Raw genomic sequence first — 13,364 nt, forward strand, 5'->3', positions numbered from 1 at the left:
GATTACTGGAATAATGGATGGATCTAACTCTTATTACCCACAGGCTGTCTGCTTTTCATTTGATTTCCTTACTCAGCCTTTCCAGCATCCTATTTTTTCCATGGGGATAGTGTATGTGTATGCAAAGTCATATAATTTATCTTGGAATTCCCCTCCAAAGATAAGATGCTCAAGTTTTGGTGCACAAATCCAAAGTCAATATCTGTATATATGTCATCATCTTCTTAGCTGTGGGACTTGCCTCTTTTAGAAGAACTGTGGTTTGTGAACCAGGAACCTTGGTTTACATGAGCTTTGGAGCTGTTGCTATGGGATAGAGCCTAACCATATTTATGTTGGAGCAGCACTCCTTAATCAGATGTCAGGGGTATATATTAACAAAGGTAGCAAACAAGAGTTAGTTATCAGGAACACAGGACAAGAGAACACAGAGATGATAGGACCAGGACTGATAATTGTGCTGAGCAAAGAGCATCACCCTGGGACATCATATAAAATTGTGGTTGAGGGTTACTCTGGGAAAAAAGTTGCAATTAGATAAGATTACACACAACATAGGAGGGGAGAAACTGTATGTGTGTAGGAGTTTTGGGAACCCCAGGAATCTTCTTGAAGTGGCGGTTCAAATTTGATTTGTCAACCATAAACTTGGTGTAGTCCTACCTTTTGTTTCACCTTAAAGAATATTAGAACCAGTGAATCCTATGTAAGATAGTATAGACGAATTTCTAAATGGTCCTATTAAATACAAAACACCGAGCCAAGTATAGGGGTGAAAGCCTTAGAGATCAGGGACATAGGAATTGCCACCAGTCAACCTTACCTCACCAGCTCTGCAGCCTCCAAATGCGAGCTACTTCCTGTCTTAGCCATGCCTTTATTGCCTTGCTGTTCTGCCCTCTCCTTGGCTATCTTAGCCCAGCTACCTCACTTTCTTGTCAATGCCCGTGTGTACAGACCTCCAGGTCTCTATGGTTGGTACTGTCACCACGATCGGCTCTGTTCCCTAGTGTGGCCTTGAACACACACAGAGACCTTGCCTGCTAAGTGGATTAAGGGCTTGTGCTACCTGACTTGGTTTTCTTAAAATGGCTTGCTATTTCCTCTGATCTCCAGGCAAACTTTATTTATTAACATACAAATAAAATATCACCACATTTCAGCACAAATAAAATATCACCACAAGATAGTGGTAAAGCTTTTCCAATTCAATACCAATTTAGATTCTTCATCTTATTTCAGATGCTCCTGCAACTTGATTACCTTCATTATTGTGCACATCACACCCTTATTGTTTAAGGTTTATTGACACCAAGCTAACTGTCCACAAGGCTGACTAGCAGCCTTGGATTCCTGTCCACACTCCTTAGCTCTGAAAGAATTTAAATGAAGGCCATATTTTACTCCCTCCAACTGTAGTCTGGACTGTGTTCTTTTTAAGTTTCATGTTACCTTGTTGTTAATCTGGGTCCCAGGCCTGCCTTTTCATTTTGTGTCTAGCCTCTTAGTAATTAGAATAAGGATCCACAACATTGATAGGCACTGCTTCCTGTGTATTTCAAATGGTTAATACTGTGTAGGGTACAAATACTTCTGGTTGCCAAGAAAGTGGCAAGTTGTTTTCTGGACAAACGTTTGCACTGATATTTTGAATCTAAGGTTGTTTGACGGTTACTGATCCATTGTGACTTTCCTCTGCTTTGGGGGCAGAACTGCTTCCCTTGTTGCTGTGGTTTCTTTCCATTTCTTCCTTTTGTCTCTATGTTCATCTATAACTCGGTATTTGTCCAAAATGTCTATGGGATTAGAATGTCTCACGTGGCAGAGACAAGGGAGAAAAATGAAATGAGATGAAAAGCCCACAAAAAGCAAGTTGATTTCTCATCCTAGGCTAGGTGTCTGAGACAGAAAGGAAAGCAACAGCAACAAAGGCTGGCTGTTAGCTGCAGAAACAAGGAAAAGGAGCAAGACTCTTTTGTCTAGCCTTGTGTGTCTTTGTCTTTTTAAACTCCCCATAAGTCCTCTGACCTAATAGGTTGTTCTCCCTTGACATGCATTGCTGAGTTGGGAAATAGTTTCACTTGGGATCCTCATGCAGGGCCATTCTCTGGTAAGCTGAGTGCTCTTGTAATTTCCTGTTCTCCTACAGTGCCTCCAAAGGGTGTCTCTCTTGTATAATCACCTTTTAGTGACACTTCCTTTGGCATGATTTGTTCATGGAGTTCTTTGTTTTTTTTTCCACTTAGGACATAGAATCATATTTATTTATTTATTTATTTATTCTTTTTTTTTTTGAGGTAGGATCTCATGTAACCCAGACTGGTTTTGAATGCCCTATTTAAGCTGAGGCTGACCTTGAACTTTTGATCCTCTTGCCTCCACTTCCCAAGTGTTGGGATTACATGCTTACACCACAACTTTACACACTGTGAAAGCCAGTTTTGTTTTTGAATCTCTATATTGTTTGTTCTTGGGTTAAGAGTGGAATACAAGTGAAGCAAAGATCTTACTAGGTGGGCATGTTTTGTGAATCTAAGGCACCAAAAAACACCTGTCATTTGTTTAGATGAAGTAAGACCTGAGCAGAGTTTTTATAAGAAGAGCAAAACTTACTGACAATCAGAACTGTTAAGGAATTGCAGGTAGGAAGGAAATGCATTAAGGGAATTGCAGGTAGGAGGGAAATGCATTAAGGGCTGGGTCTCACTGATCACCAGGACCCAGGTAAAAAGCCAGAAAGGACAGTGTACATTTACAATCCTACAACTAGAAAGATGGAGATAGAAGGATCCCGGAGCTCGAGGGTCAGCCAGCCTAGGGTAGTGAGCCACCTAGTCCTGTGAGCTCTTCTGGGCTACCGGGGTTTGATCCATAGCACCTATATGGTAGCTCAAAACCGTGTACAATTGCAGTTCCAGGGGAATCCCACACCTTCTTACCCCCTTGGGTACTAGGCACACATATGATGGACAGACATGCATATAGTAAAAAACATAAAATAACAAAAATTTAAAAACACAGTACAAGATAGATGGCTCCTGAGAAATAGCACTCATGATTAAACTTTGGCCTCCACCCACATACAAATGGCCCGAGACTCCCCACTTACATAGTAGAAAAGGAAAGGAAATACTATGAGAAGTTGAGATAGCAGAAAACACACAGACGCTTACATAACACAGGAGTTGGCTTTTACTTACTATATTTTTCCTTGTACTGCTGTTGTTTGTATTATTTATCCTATAACTTGTCTGAGAGAAGTATTCTGCTTTATCTTTTGGTTTGGTCCATAGTTGATGCTATCTATAGCTGACTAAATGTGAGTAAATATTTTGGTTAGTAAGTGAATAAACAAATTTAATAGTTAGCACGACTGTCTACAAAATACTAAGAGGGGTTACAGTAGGAAAGGAGAATACCAAAAACTGTATAACAAACACATGCTTTCTCAAGAGAAAACAGTGTTTTGTTTTTTTTTTAAGAGAACATTCTTTAATGAAATAATCATCTTTAACTTCTGGAAAATGATCTATGCATTGTTTTCAGCTATGTCTTACTAGTAGCACTAGCATAATCATTTTAACAGAGAGAAAAACATGTTCTGCCAAATCTGTCTCTCAGAAAGGCTTCAAAGCTTGAATAGTTCATGGGAACAATTTGCTAGTCTAGAGAATTCTTCCCATTTTGGTCAGGGGCCTCCTATGGAGAGATTTATGTGCAGTGTATGTCAAGAGGCGAGGTAATGGCATTTCTCTGCTATACAATGACTTGGACGTTTGCTGAGTGTAGAAATGCACCTTTAATCCAGACAGGGAAAAAAGAAAGTCTGCTCCGATCCAATCATTTTGAAAAGCCATGCACACTGAGGCTGGGAACAAACATAATGACAGGATTTAATTGCTAATGCTCTAGAGGCAGTGTGCCTCTTGATGTGTTGACCTTTAACCCAAACTTGGAAGAGTAAAAAAAAGGAGGGGGTGGTTACTTCTCTCCTTTCATCAGCCTTCACTTGCTCACTCCCTATACCTGATCCTGCCAGCTTGCAACCCAATCGACACACACCTAACATTCGCTTTGTCCTCCATTTTCATTGCTTGCTTCCAGCTTGGGGGACAGATTAAAAATGAATAGAAAACCACAAAGGGAGAGGGGAGGACAATAGGAGAAGGAAGTGTTTTAAGCTGTTGACAGCTTCTTAGAAGCAGGAGGCAGAATTGCAGCTCGTGAAATAAGAGACTCTCCCTACCTGATGTTACTACCATCCACCCCCTCGGTATTTTATGGAGGATGTGTATTTTAATATTTTTAGTACATTTTATTGATTTTGTGAATGTGTGAGCACATGCATGCCACTACACATGTGGAGGTCAGAACAAGTCTGGGGAGGATCTCTCTCCTTGAGATTGAACTCGGATTGTCAAGCATGGTAGCAAGTCATCACTCAGGCCCACATTTTCCCATATTTTAATCCTCTATTCACATGTCGTCTGTATTTTCATAGATTTCTTTACACTTTTATGTGTGCACGCGGTCCTATCTGTAGATACGTGTACATAAATGCAGGTGTCCAAAGAAGCCAGAACATAGACTCATATCCCCTGGAGCTGGAGTTACCATCAGGTGTGAGCTACCTGACGTGAGTGCTAGGAAATGAATTAGGTCCTCTCTGCCAAAGCATTAAGCATTCTTCAGTGCCTAGCCAGCTCTACAGCACCATTTCATCACTTCAGGTATTCAGCTCTGTGTTTTTTCCCTTACATGTTTACTTTGGAATGAACAGAATCTTCCAACAAATGAAGAATCAAAGCTTCTTCTATTAATGCATTGCACCAGGACAACAGCTGGGCAGCTGAATGTACCTGGAAGAAACCAAATTGTGATGATCAGGACCACTATACATTCACGACCATGACCCTAAGGCAGTCCGGTAGCTTGAAACTGCTTAGCAAGGTTACCAATCCATTTGCTCTCTTGTTGCTTTACAAAACCTTCCGACCTTCTTCTCTTCAGATATCTTCACAGTTCTCCCTGAAATGTAATTTTGTTTACTCTTTCTCATATCTGGAACACCTAGAATCTATTTGCTCTCTCTTTGAGACTCTGCTATATTATCATTACCAGGTCTTGAACTCCTTTGGGGAGGTTTCTCTCCCTCCCTCCGTCCCTTCCTCCTCTCCCTCCCCCTCTACCTCTCAGTATGTGCATTGTACATGTGCACATGTATATGCATATATATATTACGTACTTGCAAATGGGGGTGAAGGAACCTCAGTTATTGCTCTTCAAATGCTGCCTGCCTTCTATTTTGAGACAACACCTTTGAGAAGCATAGAGCTTACCAATTAGGCTAGGCTGGCTGACCATCAAGCCCCAGGGATCCTTCTGGCTCTCCTTCTCCACTGCTAAAATTACAAGTAGGTACCATTATCTTTAGTCCTCCACCCCACCCCACCCCAGGGTCTTGGGGATTTGGATTTATTAGCTGTGAAGGTTAGCTTTCTTGAAGACTCCTCTTTTTTTATTTAATTTTATAATTAATTTAATTTTACATATCAGCCACGGATTCCCCTGTCCTCCCTCCTCCCACCCCTGTGCCCCTCCCCCAATCCAACCCCCATTCCCACCTCCTCCAAGGCAAGGACTCCCCTGGGGATTCAGCTCAGCCTGGTAGATTCAGTTGAGGCAGGTCCATTCCCCTCCTCCCTTCACCCAGGCTGCGCAAAGTGTCCCAGCATAGGCCCTAGGTTCCAAAAAGCCAGCTCATGCACTAAGGACAGGTCCCGGTCCTACTGCCTGGGGACCTCCTAAATAGTTCAAGCTAATTGACTGTCTCACTTGTCCAGAGGGCCTGATCCAGCTATTGGTTCATAGTTCATGTGTTTCCACTAGTTTGGGTATTTGTCCCTGTGCTTTTTCCAATCATGGTCTCAATATCTCTTGCTCATATAATCCCTCCTCTCTCTCACCGATTGGACACCTGGGGCTTGGCTGTGGATCTCTGCATCTGCTTCCATCACTCACCAGATGAGAGTTCTACCACGACAGTTAGGGTGTTTGGGCATCCAATCACCAGAGTATATTCTTACTTTTGTATATGGGTTCTGGAGATTAAATTCAGGTCCTTGTGTTTGCATAACATACAATTAACCAAGTAAGCTTGTCCACTCCTCCACTGCCACCAGGTTTTTTATAATTAGCATCATCTTACAGCCTATATGTTTTTGTGTTTTTATTTTTTTATTTTTATTTTTATTTTTATTTTTTTGGTTTTTTGAGACAGTTTCTCTGTGTAGCTTTGCGTCTTTCCTGGAACTCACTTTGGAGACCAGGCAAGCCTCGAACTCACAGAGATCTGCCTGCCTTTGCCTCCTGAGTGCTGGGATTAAAGGTGTGCGCCACCACCGCCCAGCGTTTTTTATTTTTTATTTTTTTTTAGGTGCTGGGTACTGCACCCACAACCTTGCATATGCTAGACAAGCACTCAACTATTGAGCTATATCCCTACCCTGTATGTAAATTTTTAACTCGGATACAGTGAATGGTTTATAAGAGCCTGGACTTTGTATTTTCTTTACAGTATTGTATACTCACAACTATACAGTGCTTTCCACTGTTCCACATGTATATGTGGACTATGAATGAATGTATAGTCACTTTTGAAAATGCTCATGGGCTTTTGAGACTGCCCTTGCTCATTTACTGAACCCAGCATATTCACATACTTTTCAAGTTCACATTTTAAGGCACACTAATCAATTGTGTCAGGAAGCCTTTTATTTAGAATATATTGAGAAATCCAATGTGCTTTATTAATTATACTTACTCATTAAGTATATTGTACCTGGAATGAAAATTTTATAGAGGAGTCCTCAAAGACAACTTTGATCATTTTTTCAGTACATTTAACAGAATTTGATAATGCCATTGGCCTTTACTAAACCCAGCAAGATACTCATAATTTAAAAATAAATGTAAATTGAAGATGTTTTCATTTTTCGGAGCTTGGGCTCATTAGAGATAGCCACAACTTTAAACTCCAGTGGAATGTATCCGGATTTTATCATTTCCACTTACTGCATACATGGGCTAGGTCTAAAAGGAGGACTACCTTTTAGATTCATAATTTCTATCCAATGAGGTAACTAAGCAGGGCTTCTTTGCATATACTACCTATATTTTTTGGCCTCTTCTCTCAAATGTTTTCTGAATGTTCTGAGGGCTGTGAGTATATCTCAGTGATAGAGCATATGTCTGGCATGTGTGAGGTATTGAGTTCAATTCCCAGCATAGAAAAGGAAAAAATGTGAAATAAGGTAATTAAAACTTAACATCTCTTATGACAATTGGGCTAGGCAGCAATCTATGAGTATAGTAGAATATCATTAGACATCATTTCACAGGCTTTTTATTTTCCATTGTCAGTCATGTTTGGTTCTATCCTAGGTCTCTGGGCTATCCAGCCTTCTGGGTCCTGGCCCTCCAGGCAGTGTCAGGGTTGGGCTGCCTCTCATGGTATGGGTCTCAAGCTGGACCAGTCATTGGTTGGCCACTCCCATAATTTTTATGCCACCTTTACTCTAGCACACCTTATAGGCAGGGGACATTGTAGATCAAAGATTATATGGCTGGATTAGGGTCCCAATCTCTCCAGTGGATTTCTTGCCTGGTTACAGGAGATGGCTGGTTCAGTCGCAGTATCTCCCATTGCTAGGAGTCGTAGCGAGGGTCACCCTCATAGGTTTCTGGGAGTTTCCATTGCACTAGGTCTCTAGCTGTCCCACAGATGTTCCTTGATTCCAGTTGTCTCCCTCAGTACTCTCTCCCCCTCCTTCCACCTGATCCTTCCTCTTTATCATCAGAGAGGCTTTCACATAGCAATTTGATGGATATAGATGCAGAGAGCTACGGCAAAACATGAGGCAGAACTCAAGGAATCTTGTGGAAGAGGGGGAGGAAGGATTGTGGGAGTCAGAGGAGTCAAGGACATCATAAGAAAACTCACAAAAAACAACTAACCTGGGCTCATAGGGGCTCACAGAGACTGAACTGACAACCAGGGAGATTGCATGGGACTGACCTAGGCCCTCTGCATATACGTTACAGTAACCTTGGTCTTGTGGAACTCCTAACAGTGAGAGTAGGGGCCGTCTCTGACTCTTCCCAGCTTTGGGACCCTGCTCCTCATACTGGGTTGCCTCATACAGCCTTAACAGGCAAGGAGGTGCCTAGTCTTACTACAACTTGATATTCCATGGCTGGTTGATGTACATGGGAGGTCTGTCCTTCTCTGAAGAGAAAGAAGTAGTAGTGGATAGGGGGGTAAGAAGGGAGGTGAGGCGATGGACTGAGCGGGGGGGGGGGGGGGGGGAGGGAGAGGAAACTGATCTGGTTAGAAAAAATAATTTTAAAAACCCAACTTACCATTTTTTTTTTTGTTTTTTCGAGACAGGGTTTCTCTGTGTAGCTTTGTGCCTTTCCTGAATCTTGTTCTGTAGACCAGGCTGGCCTCCAACTCACAGAGATCCACCTGGCTCTGCTGGGATTTAAGGCATGCGCCACCACCGCCTGGCCCCAACTTACCATTTTTGCCACACCAACTTCTACACATTAACCTTAATGTAGTGAGATAAACAAGTACTTGATTTTATTATAGATGATCACAGTTACATAATTGAAGGACAGACAAATAGTATTTTTCCCATAGTTATTGTATGGAAATAACCTTCTAAAATTTGTGTATCTACCTCCAGACTGTGGCTCCCTCCTTTTTAATTTTGGAGTTTTTGAAACAGTCTTACTCTGTATCCCAGATAAGCCAGAAACTGACTATATAGCAAAGGATGGCCTTGATCATGTGGCAATCCTCCTGCCTCAGTCTCCCAAGTGCTAAGGTTATAGGTATAAGCCACTACACCTGGATTGTAAATCCCTTTGTATCAAGATGTAGCTGTCTGTTATTTTATAACATAAATATTTTACCAGAACACTTGAAAGAAAATAATTCTATCCAGTTCCTTTCTTCTTAAACACACACACACACACACACACACACACACACACACACACACACACACGTAAAATATGTTGGGGAAATCCTTTCTCTTACCATGTGAATCCCAGAGATGTAGCATAGGTCATCAAACTTGATATCAAGCACTCTTGCCTGCTGAACCTTATTTTCTGCACCTAATTTCCTGCTTTTTATTACTCTTAAAATGAACTCTTGGGGAATGAAGATTTTTGTATTTAAAATAGTCTTTTGCCGGGCAGTGGTGGCGCATGCCTTTTATCCCAGCACTCGGGAGGCAGAGGCAGGTGGATCTCTGTGAGTTCGAGGCCAGTCTGGGCTACAGAGCGAGTTCCAGGAAAGGTGCAAAGCTACGCAGAGAAACCCTGTCTCCAAAAACAAAAACAAACAAACAAAATACAGTGTGAATGGTGGAAAATGTAAATGCAGCATAGAGTGTTTAAATATTGCCACAGCAGTACAAGTCCTATTAAATTACCTTAATGTAAAATTAATAACTTGGCCTTTTGGTGTTCTTGGGCTTTATAGACACTGAGGGCAGATTAATTACTCAAGCAGTGGCGCTACAGTATGAGTTCCAGGAAAGGTGCAAAGCTACACAGAGAAACCCTGTCGCGAAAAAGAAAACAAAAAAAAAAAAAAAAGAGAGAGAGAGAGAGACTACAAGACTACAAGCCAGTCACATTTTTTACTTGAATCTCTGTCTCTCTTTTGATATCTTTCTCAAACTAACCCCCCCCCCCTCTCTCTCTCTCTCTCTCTCTCTCTCTCTCTCACACACACACACACACACACACACACACACACACACACACACACACACTTTCCACCATGGGTTTGTGTTATGTGAAGTCCTAGAAATAGCACCAAAAAGGTATTTCCCTAGATCCTTTGTTCTCATTGGAAGGAAAGTGCTCCTCAGTTGTGACTTGTGCGTACTAGTGGTTTAATTTCAATTGTTCAATGTACATTGAATATTTGCATTCTTTGTGTTGTTGGAGAACTGGTTGCAGTGTCCAGCAGTGAACATATGCTCAGGATATCATAATGTGAAGCATATCAATAAACACCTGAAGACCAATGTGTGGTGAACTAGTAAATTAACAATGATGCCGACATTTCTACTGGGGTTTTTGTTTTTAAAGCCAGTGGCCAACTTCTTGATACCATAGGTCATTCTTCCAAATTTGACAGTAATGCAGTTTTGTGAGTTTGTGGCTGTGTTTTGAAAGTATCAGCTAGCCTAATATGTTGTGCTAGTATCAGATCAGTCTAATCTGAGATATTTGAGTTTGTGGGAAATGAGATAAAAGCTCGTACATTTTCATAACTTTGAAATGTAGTTATCATTGTAGTCTTTTATTCTAGTTTAAGGATAGCTGGGAAGAGAAATGTCACTGTAGTGAAGCTTTCAGCTGTATAGAATACTCGCATAGTGGTTTTTGGAGAATCAATACTCTCTTAGTATAAGATCCTGTAAACATATCCAGAGGAAGCTTCAACAGCTTTGAGTAATAAGATGGAATGAAGAAGAGGATTTAAGTTTAGAATGTGCTGTAGAAGAGACAGTGGTTAGACAGCAGAGCTCACCTCTCCATCCGCATAGATGGTCCTTGGTCTTTGCTTACCACACTCAGTGAGCTTACAAAAAGTTTCCTTTATTTGGGAATGAAATGTACGTAAAACTTCAAGGAAATAATTGAAAAATGCAGACACAATTTTATAAGCACACCTGTTTTTTATTTTGTTTTGTTTTTTAAAACAGGATCTCTCCATGCAGCCCTGGCTGTCTTGGAACTCATTATGTAGACCAAGCCAGCCTCAAACTCAGAGATCAAACTGCCTCCCCAGTGCTGTGATTAAAGACCTGTGACACTAGGCCTGGCTCCAGACTAATCTTAAATACAAAGAGTAGAAATGCCAAGAGGATGTTAGATTATTTCCACTATCAATAGAAAGGAAAGACATTTTTGGAGGATATTGTTTCCCTCATAGCTCAGGCTGAAACGTGTACTCTCTTGTACTCTTTCATGCCTGGTCACACACAGAGTGTGTGTGTGTGTGTGTGTGTGTGTGTGTGTGTGTGTGTGTGTGTGTGTGTGTGTGTGTGTTGGTGCATGCACATAGATTGATCTGGGATTTTAGAATCTGAATGTGGATGGGGAGTAATTCTTAAACACCAATTAAGACTTGTAGAGGGGAAATTGTTTAAAGCCTTACTTAGCATGAACAGTACTTACTTTAGAGAACTTGAAGCCAGGCATGGTGGTGCACAGCTTTAGTTCCAGCACTCAGGAGGCAGAGGCAGGTAGATCCCTGAGTTCAAGGCCATCCTGGTCTACAGAGTGATTTCCAGGACAGCCAGGGCTATACAGAGAAACCTGTCTTGAACTTCCTCATCTCCCACCCCCAAACCTAGAGAACTTGTTTTTATAGAACCATTTCCACCATGATAAATACAGTCATTCTTTCACTTTGGTGCATATGTACTTTTATGTATGGATGGACACAACTACTTTATTGAGCATATAATACAAACTTCATTCTGCACTACCAATGTTGAGTTTTTGGTCATTTGAATATGGATTTAGCAGAAGTTTTCTTTGGTATTCATAAAGACGGCATGCTGAGCTAGCTAACAGCAAAGGCAAGACTAAGGAGGAATATTAACTATTTAGGAGAAAACACAACTTCCACTGAACTCTTAAAAATACTTTCGGATGCAAATATTTGTACTGCTGACTGATACCATTAATTCAGTTTTTCTCCAAATTACTTGGAAATTTCTAGTTTTCAGAATTAAATATATCTGATCCTTCTTGACTATTTTTGTAAAAATTGTTTTGAATTCTCAGGATTGACCCTGGCCCTTGTTGCATTCTAAGCATGTGCTATAACACATAGCTATACTCCAGCTTCCCCATTGGGTTTGAGTAGAGAGAGCTAACTTGGGTAAAGTGGCAGAGCTGACTACAGAAATCATTCTACCCCATATTTGATGGTTACGAAGTTGTTATTCTTCAGCTTTTTTAACGAAAGGTAAAATGTATGTTGGTTCCTCAGTGCTAAGTGAAAGAAGGTGGTCTCACTGGATTTGCAATGAGGTAAATTTTACTCTGAGTATCCCATGTATGAATTCCTCTACACATCAAACAATAGTCATCTACAATGGGAGTGAGGGCTACATAGTGCTCCTGTTTGCTTAGACATTTATTTTGGTTGTCAATGTGAGATCATTCTGTATATGTATATACCCATGATACTGTTCAGTATGCTTTTTAGCTATGTCTTAAAAGTCTTCCAAATGATTCATGATTTCCATTGGAAAGGTGAAATTAATCAGAATAGAATCTAATATTAAGGTGGAAAGGAGATTTAGTGTATAAGAATGGAGTTTGGGGGCTGGAGAGATGGCTCAGCAGTTAAGAGCACTGCTTGTTCTTCCAGAGGTCCTGAGTTCAATTCCCAGCAACCACGTGGTGGCTCAGAACCATCTGTAATGAGATCTGTTGCCCTCTTCTGGTCTGGACATGAGTGGGAGCAATGAAGGGCGAGGGTGGAGGGAAAGAGAGCCTGTGGGAGGGGGAGATCCCAGCTGGATCAAGAATAGAGAGGGAGAACAAGGAATAGGAGACCATGGTAAATGAAGACCACATGAGAAATGGAAGAAACAAAGTGCTAGCGAGGCCCACAGAAATCCACAAAGATACCCCTACAATAGACTGCTGGCAATGGTCGAGAGACAGCCAGAACTGACCTACTCTGATGATGGGATGGCCAAACACCCTAATAGTCGTGCCAGAAACCCCATCCAGGGATTGAGGGATTTGGATGCAGAGATCCATGGCTAGGCCCCGGGTGGAGCTCCGGGAGTCTAATTAGCAAGAAAGAGGAGGGTTTATATGAGCAAGAATTGTTGAAATCAAGGTTGGATAAAGCACAGGGACAAATAGCCAAACGAATGGAAACACATGAACTATGGAACCAAAGGCTGAGGGGCCCCCAACTGGATCAGGCCCTCTGAATACGTGAGACAGTTGATTGGCTTGATCTGTTTGGGAGGCATCTAGGCAGTGGGACCAGGTCCTGTGCTCATTGCATGAGTTGGCTGTTTGAAATCTGGGGCTTATGCAGGGACGTTTGGCTCAGTCTGGGAGGAGGGGACTGGACCTGCCTGGACTGAGTCTACCAGGTTGATCACAGTCCTCGGGGGAGGCTTTGCCCTGGAGGAGGTGGGAATGCGGGGTGGGCTGGGGGGAATGGGAGGGGGGCAGGAGTGGGGAGAACAAGGGAATCTTTGGCTGATCTGTAGAACTGAATGGTATTGTAAAATAAA

The 13,364-nt window shown here is 41.7% G+C and overlaps 1 protein-coding gene across 1 annotated transcript in view; it reads left to right on the top strand.

Moving 5' to 3' along the window:
* Usp26 (ubiquitin specific peptidase 26) overlaps positions 1-13,364 on the top strand; it is a 99,755-nt gene that overhangs the window by 80,261 nt on the left and 6,130 nt on the right. The window lies entirely within an intron of this gene.

Source organism: Peromyscus maniculatus, chromosome X, assembly GCF_049852395.1.
Source record: "Peromyscus maniculatus bairdii isolate BWxNUB_F1_BW_parent chromosome X, HU_Pman_BW_mat_3.1, whole genome shotgun sequence".
In the NCBI taxonomy this organism is placed as follows: Eukaryota; Metazoa; Chordata; class Mammalia; order Rodentia; family Cricetidae; genus Peromyscus; species Peromyscus maniculatus.